Source organism: Protopterus annectens, chromosome 15.part0, assembly GCF_019279795.1.
Source record: "Protopterus annectens isolate FY-2018-M chromosome 15.part0, PAN1.0, whole genome shotgun sequence".
In the NCBI taxonomy this organism is placed as follows: domain Eukaryota; kingdom Metazoa; phylum Chordata; order Ceratodontiformes; family Protopteridae; genus Protopterus; species Protopterus annectens.
In genome coordinates, this window is record NC_056749.1 from 50,335,113 (window position 1) to 50,348,038 (window position 12,926).

Genomic DNA, 12,926 nt, shown 5'->3' on the forward strand with positions numbered 1-12,926 from the left:
ATCCAAACATCTCCCATTATCACTACCCCTAACATATCCAAACATCTTACATTATCCCTACTTCTAACATATCCAAACATCTCCCATTATCCCTACCTCTAACATATCCAAACATCTCCCATTATCACTACCCCTAACATATCCAAAGATATCCCATTTCACTACCTCTAGCATATCCAAACATATCAAATTATCACTACATATAACATATCCAAACATATCCCAGTATCACTACCTCTAACATATCCAAACATATCCCAATATCACTACCCCTAACATATCCAAACATCTCCCATTATCACTACCTCTAACATATCCAAACATCTCCCATTATCACTACCTCTAACATATCCAAAGATATCCCATTTCACTACCTCTAGCATATCCAAACATATCAAATTATCACTACATATAACATATCCAAACATATCCCAGTATCACTACCTCTAACATATCCAAACATATCCCAATATCACTACCCCTAACATATCCAAACATCTCCCATTATCACTACCCCTAACATATCCAAACATCTCCCATTATCACTACCTCTAACATATCCAAACATCTCCCATTATCACTACCTCTAACATATCCAAAGATATCCCATTTCACTACCTCTAGCATATCCAAACATATCAAATTATCACTACATATAACATATCCAAACATATCCCAGTATCACTACCTCTAACATATCCAAACATCTCCCATCATCACTACCCCTAACATATCCAAACATCTCCCATTATCACTACCTCTAACATATCCAAACATCTTACATTATCCCTACCTCTAACATATCCAAAGATATCCCATTTCACTACCTCTAGCATATCCAAACATATCAAATTATCACTACATATAACATATCCAAACATATCCCAGTATCACTACCTCTAACATATCCAAACATCTCCCAGTATCACTACCTCTAACATATCCAAACATCTCCCATTATCACTACCCCTAACATATCCAAACATCTCCCATTACCACTACCTCTAACATATCCAAACATATCAAATTATCACTACCTCTAACATATCCAAACATATCAAATTATCACTACATATTACATATCCAAACATATCCCAGTATCACTACCCCTAACATATCCAAACATCTCCCATTATCACTACCCCTAACATATCCAAACATATGCCATTATCACTACCTCTAACATATCCAAACATCTTACATTATCCCTACCTCTAACATATCCAAAGATATCCCATTATCACTACCTCTAACATATCCAAACATCTTACATTATCCCTACCTCTAACATATCCAAAGATATCCCATTTCACTACCTTCATAGGTTCATAGGTTCATAGGTTCATACTAGGCTATCTGCCCTAGGGCATTTATAAGCCTAGCCAGAGTGTGTGTGGCTTTCACCACCCCTTAGGATGAGAATACTATACCCATTAGTTTGCTGTGCCTCTGTCCAGCAGTGATACAGAGATGATTCCCGGGGTAAACCTACGATCTCCCATCCACTCGTCAAGATTTCTCTTGAACAGAGTCAGTGAGGGGCTCTGCCTCACATGGACTGGGATTCTGTTCCATAGTGTATGGAGTCTCTGGGTGATGAATCTGTCCCTCCAGCATGTCCTATTTATATCCGTGTTGAGGTTTAAGTCTCTTGCTCTCGTGGCTCTGGTGGATTTGGATTATTTGAGGTGGAGCATGTCCATTAATTCCGGGTTGGACATGGCCTTGTATGTCAGGCACAGATCACCTCTGAGCAGACGGTATGCGACTGAATAGAGCTGGAGTTTCTTCAGTCGGGCATCGTATGACATATGTTTGAGCCCCTTTATCCTTTTGGTGAGGAACTTTTGGGGTCTTTCCAACTGCTGCAGGTGTCGGGTAAAGTACATTCCGAATGGGGCGTTGTACTCAGTCATTGGTCTGATAAGTGAAGAGTACAGGGGTACAATGACCTCTCCTGATCTGGATGCGAATCCCTTCATGATCAGGTGGGCAATGTAGAAGGTCTTCCTAACCACTTTGGCAATGTGAGTGTCAAAAGAGAGGTTACTGTCAACTTGGGTCCCCAGGTCCCTGATAACTTCTTCCGTGTTTAATGGATTACCACCTATGTGGTAATTAGGGGTTACCTTGTTCTTCCCAAAGGGTATGACTATACATTTTTTGGCATTTAGCTTAAGGCCATAGCTCTGGCACCAGTTATCCATTTCTATGAGACCTCTCTGGAGGATGTCTGTGTCTGATGGAGTGTCAATTATGGTGCCCAGTTTGCAGTCATCTGCAAATTTTGTCAGCCACAATCCCCCTATGTTTGCCTGCACTTCAGAAAAATAAATGCCGAACAAGAGGGGGCCCAGGACTGAGCCCTGTGGGACACCGCTCGTGACCAGCTTAGAGTCTGACATGGCACCAGCAACTCTAACCCTGTGTGTTCTGTCCTTGAGCCAGTTTGCAACCCATCTTGTGACATATGGGTTTACATCTAAGCTGGTGAGCTTTTCTATGATGCCCGAGTGGGGTATTGTGTCGAACGCTTTTGCTAGGTCAAGGTAGGCTGTGTGAACTGCCTTACCTGGCCTTAGTGACTGTTTCGAAAAAGTCAACCAAGTTCAAGAGGCAGGATCTGCCCTTGACAAAGCCAAATTGGGTAGGATCCAGTGTCTATAGGTCCCCAATGTCTTTATTTATGAGTTCCATTATGATCCTCTCCATAGCTTTGCAGACGAGGCTCGTCAAGCTTATGGGGCGGTAATTTCCAGGGTCCGTAGAAGCACCGCCTTTGTGGAGTGGGACCACAGTTGCCGTACGCCATTCTTTGGGTACGTATCCTGTAGTAAGGCTAAGATTAAACAGCAGCCTTATGTGTGGGTTTAGTTCCTCATTGAGTTCGTGTAGGACACAGCCAGGGACACTGTCCGGTCCCATTGATGCTGTGTTTTTTGCTTTAGAAAGAGCAGCTCTCACCTGGGCATCTGAGATGTTTGGGAGGCTAGACTCTGGTGGGATAGATATTTCTCCTTTTGGGGGGGAGGGAGGGGAGAAATTTGCACTGAACCTGTCTGCCAGTATGTTGGCAATGTCTGTGGGTTCAGTGATTTTTTTATCATTTTGGACTAATTCTGAGCATATCTGGGAGTTTCCACCCAGGTTTCTAACATTGCTAAAGAAGGATTTATGATTGTCTTTTGTGTCATTAGCGATTTTTCTCTCAAAGTTGGCCTTGGATGATTTTATGAGTGATCGTGACCTCTAGCATATCCAAACATATCAAATTATCACTACATATAACATATCCAAACATATCCCAGTATCACTACCTCTAACATATCCAAACATATCCCAGTATCACTACCTCTAACATATCCAAACATCTTCCATTATCACTACCTCTAAGATATCCCAGTATCACTACCTCTAACATTTCCAGACATCTCCCATTACCACTACCTCTAACATATCCAAACATATCCCATTATCACTACCTCTAACATATCCAAACATATCCCAATATCACTACCTCTAACATATCCAAACATCTTCCATTATCACTACCTCTAACATATCCAAAGATATCCCAGTATCACTACCTCTAACATATCCAAACATCTTCCATTATCACTACCTCTAACATATCCAAAGATATCCCAGTATCACTACCTCTAACATATCCAAACATCTTCCATTATCACTACCTCTAACATATCCAAAGATATCCCAGTATCACTACCTCTAATATATCCAGACATATCCCGTTATCACTACCCCTAACATATCCAAACATACCCCATTATAACTACCTCTAACATATCCCATTATCCCTACCTCTTTCTTAAGTTAAAGTTACTATTTCACAGCAATTAGTTACTAAGAAAGGGATTTATAATTATATAACTGATCAGTATTTACCTGATGGATAGTAGCACCAAAAATATTCAATGAAAGCCGCCACTTGCAGTGAACAGCAAAGTTTTTTTTTTTTGTGCAGGGGACCCCCTGTAACTTACATCTACTTCACAGTCACACAACAAGTTACTTTTCTGTGAAAGCAGCTTTCAGCAAATTCTCCCTCACAGTGCTGTCAACTGAAGAAACGACAGCCAAACTATCCTCATGCTCTCAAAGAAACATGTAGATAGAGATCACCTAACTTGGGCATGTTTTCTCTTCACTTAATCACATCAGAAAGGAAGAATGAATCCCTGCCTGCTTTATAATGAAACTGCAAAAAACTTTGACAATTACATGAGTTTGTTCACAAGATCATGTGACCAGTTGTAAACTTTTCAAATAGAAGAGAGCTTATAAACTTTGCAACCATTGATTGATGGTGCTAAATGTATCATCTCCCTTAATGGAGTAAGAAGACCTGCCAGGCGAAGTGCGCATAATTCTCAGGAGTCCTCAATATCATTTTAAGTTAAACAACATCTCGTTTATAATGTTCAGTCTACACAAAGGTACAGGGCACACCATTCTGAGGTAATCTGTGCAACCTGTCCACAATGGGACTAATACATGCAAACAAACAATGATAAACCTGTTGTTACCAGTTTCTTCAAGACAGGTCTGTTATTTATTTATAAATTGTTTATTGAATTGCCTATTGCATGACCCTACCTAGTCTTCCTTCCATTTATGTACCCTCAAAAGGACCATACTTAGTACCTCATTGCAACTCTCTCTGCAATGTGTCTACTATGCATTTGCATAATTTTATACAAACAAAATTTTATTGTTGACCTATTGATTATATCAATGTAAAATTGTTACTTAGCTTTTTTTTAATGCAACTTTAACTTTATGTATGTAACCCAACATATGTGAATATTTTTGCTATAACTGCTATTATATCAATATTGTTTAAAATTGTACTTGTTTAAAATGTACTACTGGAGCTTTTCTCCTCGGGTCTCCACTGAAAATGGGCCACAAGCCCAGTTGGACAAACCCGGTTAACAAATGTCAATAAATAAATAAATATATTTTCAGAGGAGTTCCATGTTCACAAGTGTGCTACAATACAAAATGCATTGTGATTATAGCTTTAAGTTCAAGTATTACTATTTAGATACAAAGATGTTAGTTTTACAATGCACTGCAGCTCTGTTCTTATGGATGTGTATTTGTGAATTTACATTTATCAGTCGCTGTGTAACTGTTTGTCACATATTGAACTTAAGCATAGATGGTGCAATTTGTGTGTCAGTGATTTGTCTGCTACTAAGCACTATTTCTAGTGCATTAGGGTATAGCTGCAAGTTGTTAAATATGTTTGGTCACAAACTATTTCATATGTATACATACAAGTAAGAAAGTGGCTGTCTTACAGATTGATAAGTTGTTTGACAGTTATTAAGTTGGAATGAATGGTGCTGGGGTAGACAGACAGGATAACTCAGAGATGATGACATATGTATGATTAAGAGGTTAGTGACAGTCAGGAAGAGAGTAAAGGGCAGATTAGCTAGAGAACTCTGCAGTCTGAAGAATTTTACAAAACGTTACTTCTGGAGAGACACAGCACAGTGCAGACTAGGTAAAGGTCACAGGTTCCTGTGGTGTTTTGATTACAGAACATGTTCAGTCCCATTTAGTTTCAAAGAATTGCTATAACAAATATTTGAATTAATTTATAGATTATTCTGGTCCTGAACTGACTTGTTCCAGATGACACCATAACAATCGGCATTTGTGTTTTGTATTAAACAGACATCTTTAGATCTTTGGCCTTTAGGTGGTGTACCTTAAATGAGTGAGAGTTATGTTGTTGGACACAATGGGATAAGTAAAAGTTCTTTGGACAGGAGGTGGAATTTTTTTTTTTTTTAGTTTTAACCAGTTTAACTGATATAGGGCTGTAAAGTAATATTTGCAGGCATGCTACTGGCATTTTTTGCCTTTACTGTATGCCATTTCTAGGTTATGTAAAACAGATTAGACAGGTTGGTGAACAGAACTGGAGTATCAGTTTAGGAATGAAGATGGACCTGCCAGCTCTTAGGTACAGAGATAAAGCTTCGACTCCATTGAGATGACTCAGGATTGACTTGCAAACCAGGTACTGTGGTGGGATGAATGAGGAGCTGAGTTTCTGATGCTAGCTTACCCACCCTAGAGGAAGGAAACTGCCTGAACTGCTGCTGTGCTGATACCATAGGGAGAGTAGGGAAGCAGGATGCTGCACTATAGTCTAATACTTTTTCACCCACCAAGCTGTAGGTTCAAATACAGTAGGTACCATTAAACCAATGCACAGTGGCAGCACACACGAATGCAGAGCATAGTTCTGCAGGACCATGAACATCAGGTTGTTGCACTGAACGGATGAGGCACATGAAAAGGGCATGCACCCACGAATGCATAGCATAGCTCTGTAGGACCATTAGCATATGGATGTTGTATGGGGTAACATGAAGAGGACCAGTACCCACGAATGCAGAGCATAGCTCTGTAGGACCATGAACATCAGGTTGTTGCAGTGAATAACATGAATAGGGCCAGCACATTTGACTGCATAGCATAGCTCTGTAGGACCATAAGCATAAGGATGTTGCATGGGGTAACGTGAAGAGGACCAGTACCTAAGAATGCAGAGCATAGCTCTGTAGAACCATGAGCATCTGATTGTTGCACTGAATGGATGAGACACATGAAAAGGGCCAACACCCACGAATGCAGAGCATAGCTCTGTAGGACCATGAACATCAGGTTGTTGCAGTGAATAACATGAATAGGGTCAGCACATTTGACTGCATAGCATAGCTCTGTAGGACCATAAGCATAAGGATGTTGCATGGGGTAACGTGAAGAGGACCAGTACCTAAGAATGCAGAGCATAGCTCTGTAGAACCATGAGCATCTGGTTGTTGCACTGAATGGATGAGACACATGAAAAGGGCCAACACCCACGAATGCAGAGCATAGCTCTGTAAGACCATGAACATCAGGTTGTTGCACTGGGTAACATGAATAGGGCCAGCAAACATGAATGCATAGCATAGCTCTGTAGGGCCATAAGCATAAGGATGTTGCACGGGGTACCGTGAAGAGGACCAGTACCCATGAATACAGAGCATAGCTCCGTAGGACCATGAACATCAGGTTGTTGCACTGGGTAACATGAATAGGGCCTGGACACATGAATGTAGAGCATAGCTCTGTAGAACCATGAACACCAGGTTGTTGCACTGAATGGATGAGGCACATGAAAAGGGCCAACACCCATGATTGCAGAACATAGCTCTGTAGGACCATGAACATCAGGTTGTTGCACTGAATGGATGAGGCACATGAAAAGGGACAATACCCACAGATGCATTGCATAGCTCTGTAGGACCATGAACATCAGATTGTTGCACTGTGTAACATGAATAGGGCCAGCACACACAAATGCATAGCATAGCTCTGTAGGATCATGAACATCAGGTTGCTGCACTGAGTGGATGAGGCACATGAAAAGGGCCAACACCCACGAATGCAGTGCATAGCTCTGTAGAACCATGAACATCAGGTTGTTGCACTGAATGGATGAGGCACATGAAAAGGGCTTGCACCCACGAATGCATAGCATAGCTCTGTAGGACCATAAGCATAAGGATGTTGCATGGGGTAACATGAAGAGGACCAGTACCCACGAATGCAGAGCATAGCTCCGTAGGACCATGAACATCAAGTAGTTGCACTGGGTAACATGAAGAGGGCCAGCACACAGGAATGCATAGCATAGCTCTGTAGGACCATGAACATCAGGTTGTTGCACTGAATGGATGAGGCTCTTGAAAAGGGCCATCACACATAAATGAAGAGCATAGCTCTGTAAGACCATGAACATCAGGTTGTTGCACTGAATGGATGAGGCACATGAAAAGGGCTTGCACCCACGAATGCATAGCATAGCTCTGTAGGACCATAAGCATAAGGATGTTGCATGGGGTAACATGAAGAGGACCAGTACCCACGAATGCAGAGCATAGCTCCGTAGGACCATAAGCATAAGGATGTTGCATGGGGTAACGTGAAGAGGACCAGTTCCTAAGAATGCAGAGCATAGCTCTGTAGAACCATGAGCATCTGGTTGTTGCACTGAATGGATGAGACACATGAAAAGGGCCAACACCCACGAATGCAGAGCATAGCTCTGTAAGACCATGAACATCAGGTTGTTGCACTGGGTAACATGAATAGGGCCAGCAAACATGAATGCATAGCATAGCTCTGTAGGGCCATAAGCATAAGGATGTTGCATGGGGTACCGTGAAGAGGACCAGTACCCATGAATACAGAGCATAGCTCCGTAGGACCATGAACATCAGGTTGTTGCACTGGGTAACATGAATAGGGCCTGGACACATGAATGTAGAGCATAGCTCTGTAGAACCATGAACACCAGGTTGTTGCACTGAATGGATGAGGCACATGAAAAGGGCCAACACCCATGATTGCAGAACATAGCTCTGTAGGACCATGAACATCAGGTTGTTGCACTGAATGGATGAGGCACATGAAAAAGGACAATACCCACAGATGCATTGCATAGCTCTGTAGGACCATGAACATCAGATTGTTGCACTGTGTAACATGAATAGGGCCAGCACACACAAATGCATAGCATAGCTCTGTAGGATCATGAACATCAGGTTGCTGCACTGAGTGGATGAGGCACATGAAAAGGGCCAACACCCACGAATGCAGTGCATAGCTCTGTAGAACCATGAACATCAGGTTGTTGCACTGAATGGATGAGGCACATGAAAAGGGCTTGCACCCACGAATGCATAGCATAGCTCTGTAGGACCATAAGCATAAGGATGTTGCATGGGGTAACATGAAGAGGACCAGTACCCACGAATGCAGAGCATAGCTCCGTAGGACCATGAACATCAAGTAGTTGCACTGGGTAACATGAAGAGGGCCAGCACACAGGAATGCATAGCATAGCTCTGTAGGACCATGAACATCAGGTTGTTGCACTGAATGGATGAGGCTCTTGAAAAGGGCCATCACACATAAATGAAGAGCATAGCTCTGTATGACCATGAACATCAGGTTGTTGCACTGAATGGATGAGGCACATGAATAGGGTCAACACCCACGAATGCAGAGCATAGCTCCATAGGGCCATGAACATCAGGTTGTTGCACTGGGTAACATGAATAGGGCCAGCACCCACGAATACAGAGCATAGCTCTGTAGGACAATGAACATCAGGTTGTTGCACTGGGTAACATGAATAGGGCCTGGACACATGAATGCAGAACATAGCTCTGTAGAACCATGAACACCAGGTTGTTGCACTGAATGAATGAGGCACATGAAAAGGGCCAACACCCATGAATGTAGAACATAGCTCTGTAGGACCATAAACATCAGGTTGTTGTACTGAATGGATGAGGCACATGAATAGGGCCAACACACACAAATGCATAGCATAGCTCCATAGGAGCATGAACATCAGACTGTTACGCTGTGTAACATGAATAGGGCCAGCACACATGAATGCATAGCATAGCTCTGTAGGACCATGAACATCAGGTTGTTGTACTGAATGGATGAGGCACATGAAAAGGGCCAACACCCACGAATGCAGAGCATAACTCTGTAGGACCATGAACATCAGGTTGTTGCACTGAATGGATGAGGCTCATGAAAAGGTCCAACACCCGCAAATGCAGAGCATAGCTCCATGGGACCATGAACATCAGGTTGTTGCACTGAATGGATGAGGCACATGAATAGGGCCAACACCCACGAATGCAGAGCATAGCTCTGTAGGACCATGAACATCAGGTTGTTGCACTGGGAAACATGAATGGGGCCAGCACACACGAATGCATAGCATAGCTCTGTAGGACCATGAAGATCAGGTTGTTGCACTGGGTAACAAGAATAGGGCCAGCACACATGAATGCATAGCATAGCTCTGTAGGACCATAAGCATAAGGATGTTGCATGGGGTACCGTGAAGTGGACCAGTACCCACGAATGCAGACCATAGCTCCGTAGGACCATGAACATCAAGTTGTTGCACTGGGTAAGATGAATAGGGCCAGCACACACGAATGCATAGCATAGCTCTGTAGGACCATGAACATCAGGTTATTGCATGGGGTAACGTGAATAGGGCCAGCACCCACGAATACATAGTATAGCTCCATAGGGCTATGAACATCAGGTTGTTGCATGGGGAAATGTGGAGAGGACCAAGGTTAAATCCTAGACAAATTAAACTTCTCTGCCACCCTTGGGGAGTGAGTGAACTGGATGGTTGAATGGCTCCCTAGAAAGATAATGTTATCAGCTTTAAAGCTTTTAAAAGGGAATCTTTGACCCAACATCACCAAATGTAGGAGGTTGTACCCTCCACATTCCTGCTACCTATATATACTAACTCTGAAATAGGTGAAACTCTGCATAGATAAAATATCCAATGAACCCTAAGTTCAGGCTCAGTAAATGTTCTTTTTTATTAAACATACTACTAACTTCAGATCCCTGGTTTTCACTGTAGCTCATTTTATTCTGCAGAGACATAATACTTGGGAGAGGGGGCACGTATCTTCACTAGATAGGTCCCATCCATCTAGATGAGAAAACCTCACAACCATATGAGCTTCGATCTCCCTGGTAACCATGTAGAGAAGTGATGCAGCAAAATCAGGGGTTTCTTTGTTAGCCCCACATCTCTCTGACATGTAGACTGATACACCTCCCCTCCCCCTTACATAGGGGTATACACACCCTGCACTATCAGCTCTATTCATGGCCCTGGTATCACCAAAGGGACACGCAAAACTGCAATGCCCCAAAACATCCCCACAATCTCCACAGTGCAACCAGGGGGGCAAACATCCCTGCACCTCCAAAAGTGAGAGGAGTTTTGCTCCTGTACCCTCCTTGATTATACATAATAATTCCATGGCCACAAAACCACTTGAGAAAAGAACAAAATACCCTACGCAGCTGATGCACAAGCACTGACTCACTGTGTATATATATATTTTTTCATTTCTCAAGTGGTTGTGCAGCCGTGTAGTTATTATACATAATTAAGGGGATGTGGGGGTGCTGACATTGCCCCAACTGCAAAAACACTATTTTATGTTGCATTTTTTATGTTGAATATGTTCAGTCATTTGTTTTTCAGTTAAATGGATTTCAGTCAAGTGGGCTTTCTTTCAATTAGTCTTCAGTCAAATTCTTTCAAACATTTCATTTTCAGTCAAGTACTGCTCAAGCAAAAGTTAGCAAAACTATATATATATATAAATATATATATATATAAATATATATATATATATATATATATATATATATATATATATATATATATATATATTTCTAGCAACATCTTTGTTGGCGTAGAGTTACTGCTAAAATATAATTTTTTCACTGCAATCCAAATAAACCATTATACTATATAATAGCCCCAACCCTTTTCTATACTAGCCACATACAGTAGATCACCACACAAATAAATTCTGTCTTCTGGCAACCACATCCCAAACCTGTCAAATACATGGCAAACTGCAAAATAAGCTTGCCAAACTCCTTCTACAGAGACATGCATCCTAATCCTGGCCCCATTCCCCTACATAACACGGTAAGCAGCTCTCTCACAATCAACCCTGGACTATTAAATCAGAGAAACAAGTCTTCCTTGCTCCTCCTTAACATGAATGCAAAAAGTATTGGACAGAAATTCATGATCTGCATGCCCTACTCTCCCTCTATTCTCCTGAAATGGTACTGTTAACAGAGACATGTTGGCTAAAACCGGCAATGACAAAATGACAACAATGGCATCACAGCCGCCAAATACAATATCCTTTGCAAAGATGGGAAAACCAGAAGGGGAGGGGGAGTAGCAATCTTATTCAAAGATCACCTAATACTTGACTATTTAGAATTAAGCATCCCTGACTTTGAAAATGTAGAACTTATATTTGCCAAATTAAACATTAAGCCCAAAAAATACATTAACATCATAGGTGGTTATATCCCACCATGAAACAATATCCCTCCTCTAGAAAAAATACTACACTGGATCTGCAATCCCCTCCCACAGGAAAGATTCCTGAAGGGAGACATCAACAGTGACTGGCTCAACTGTTCCTCAGAGAATCCAACATCCCATATTAACCTCCATGAGTTCAGCCAACCCATCACATCTCCTACAAGAACTGACAAATCTTCCAAACGACAGTATCCCTGACTGATTTCTGGTCAACAACCCCACCCTATCATCTCAATCAGGCTGTCTCCCTGACAGCTTGAATGACCATCAGCCAACCTTTCTTCTAAGAGCCCGCACTCATCAAACCAAGTAAACCACCTACCGCTTAATCAGAAATTTAAAGAGCTTCAACCCGAACTGGTTCATTTTCACACTAAGAAGTTGCAACTGGGAACCTCTCAGACAGCTGCCCCTGGAATACACTGTTAACTCCTTCAACACCACTTGTTTAGATACACAAAACTACCACACAGCCCTAGAACTGTAAGAGTAAAAGTTAACTATGCACCCTGGCTAAGTAAAGAACACAGATCCCTACTCAAGGCTAGAGACTAGGCTTGGGAACCGTTTCACAAAAACAAAATCCAAACTGCAAAACAAGCATTCTTAGAACTGCAAAACAAAGCTAAGAAACTAGTAAAATTAGACAAAATCAGCTACTACCACAATATCTAGAAAAAACACCTCAATAACCTTCAAAAGTTCTGGGCTGCAGTTAATAATATACTTCTGCCAGTTAAATCAGCAACTCCCACTCCATCCTCAACCAGTAATGCTGATAATATAGCAAACCCAGTGCAATAAATACTTTACAGAAACTATCCAAGCCCTTGCAAACTCTCACAGTATCTTCAGCAACTCTATCCCTTCCACATCACAGCACAGCCCCAACTCCCAAAATAGCATCAATCAC

General features: G+C 41.9%; 1 protein-coding gene across 1 annotated transcript in view; it reads right to left on the reverse strand.

Annotated features, from left to right (window-relative positions):
- Positions 1–12,926, reverse strand: part of CLIC2 (chloride intracellular channel 2) — a 645,649-nt gene that overhangs the window by 100,319 nt on the left and 532,404 nt on the right. The window lies entirely within an intron of this gene.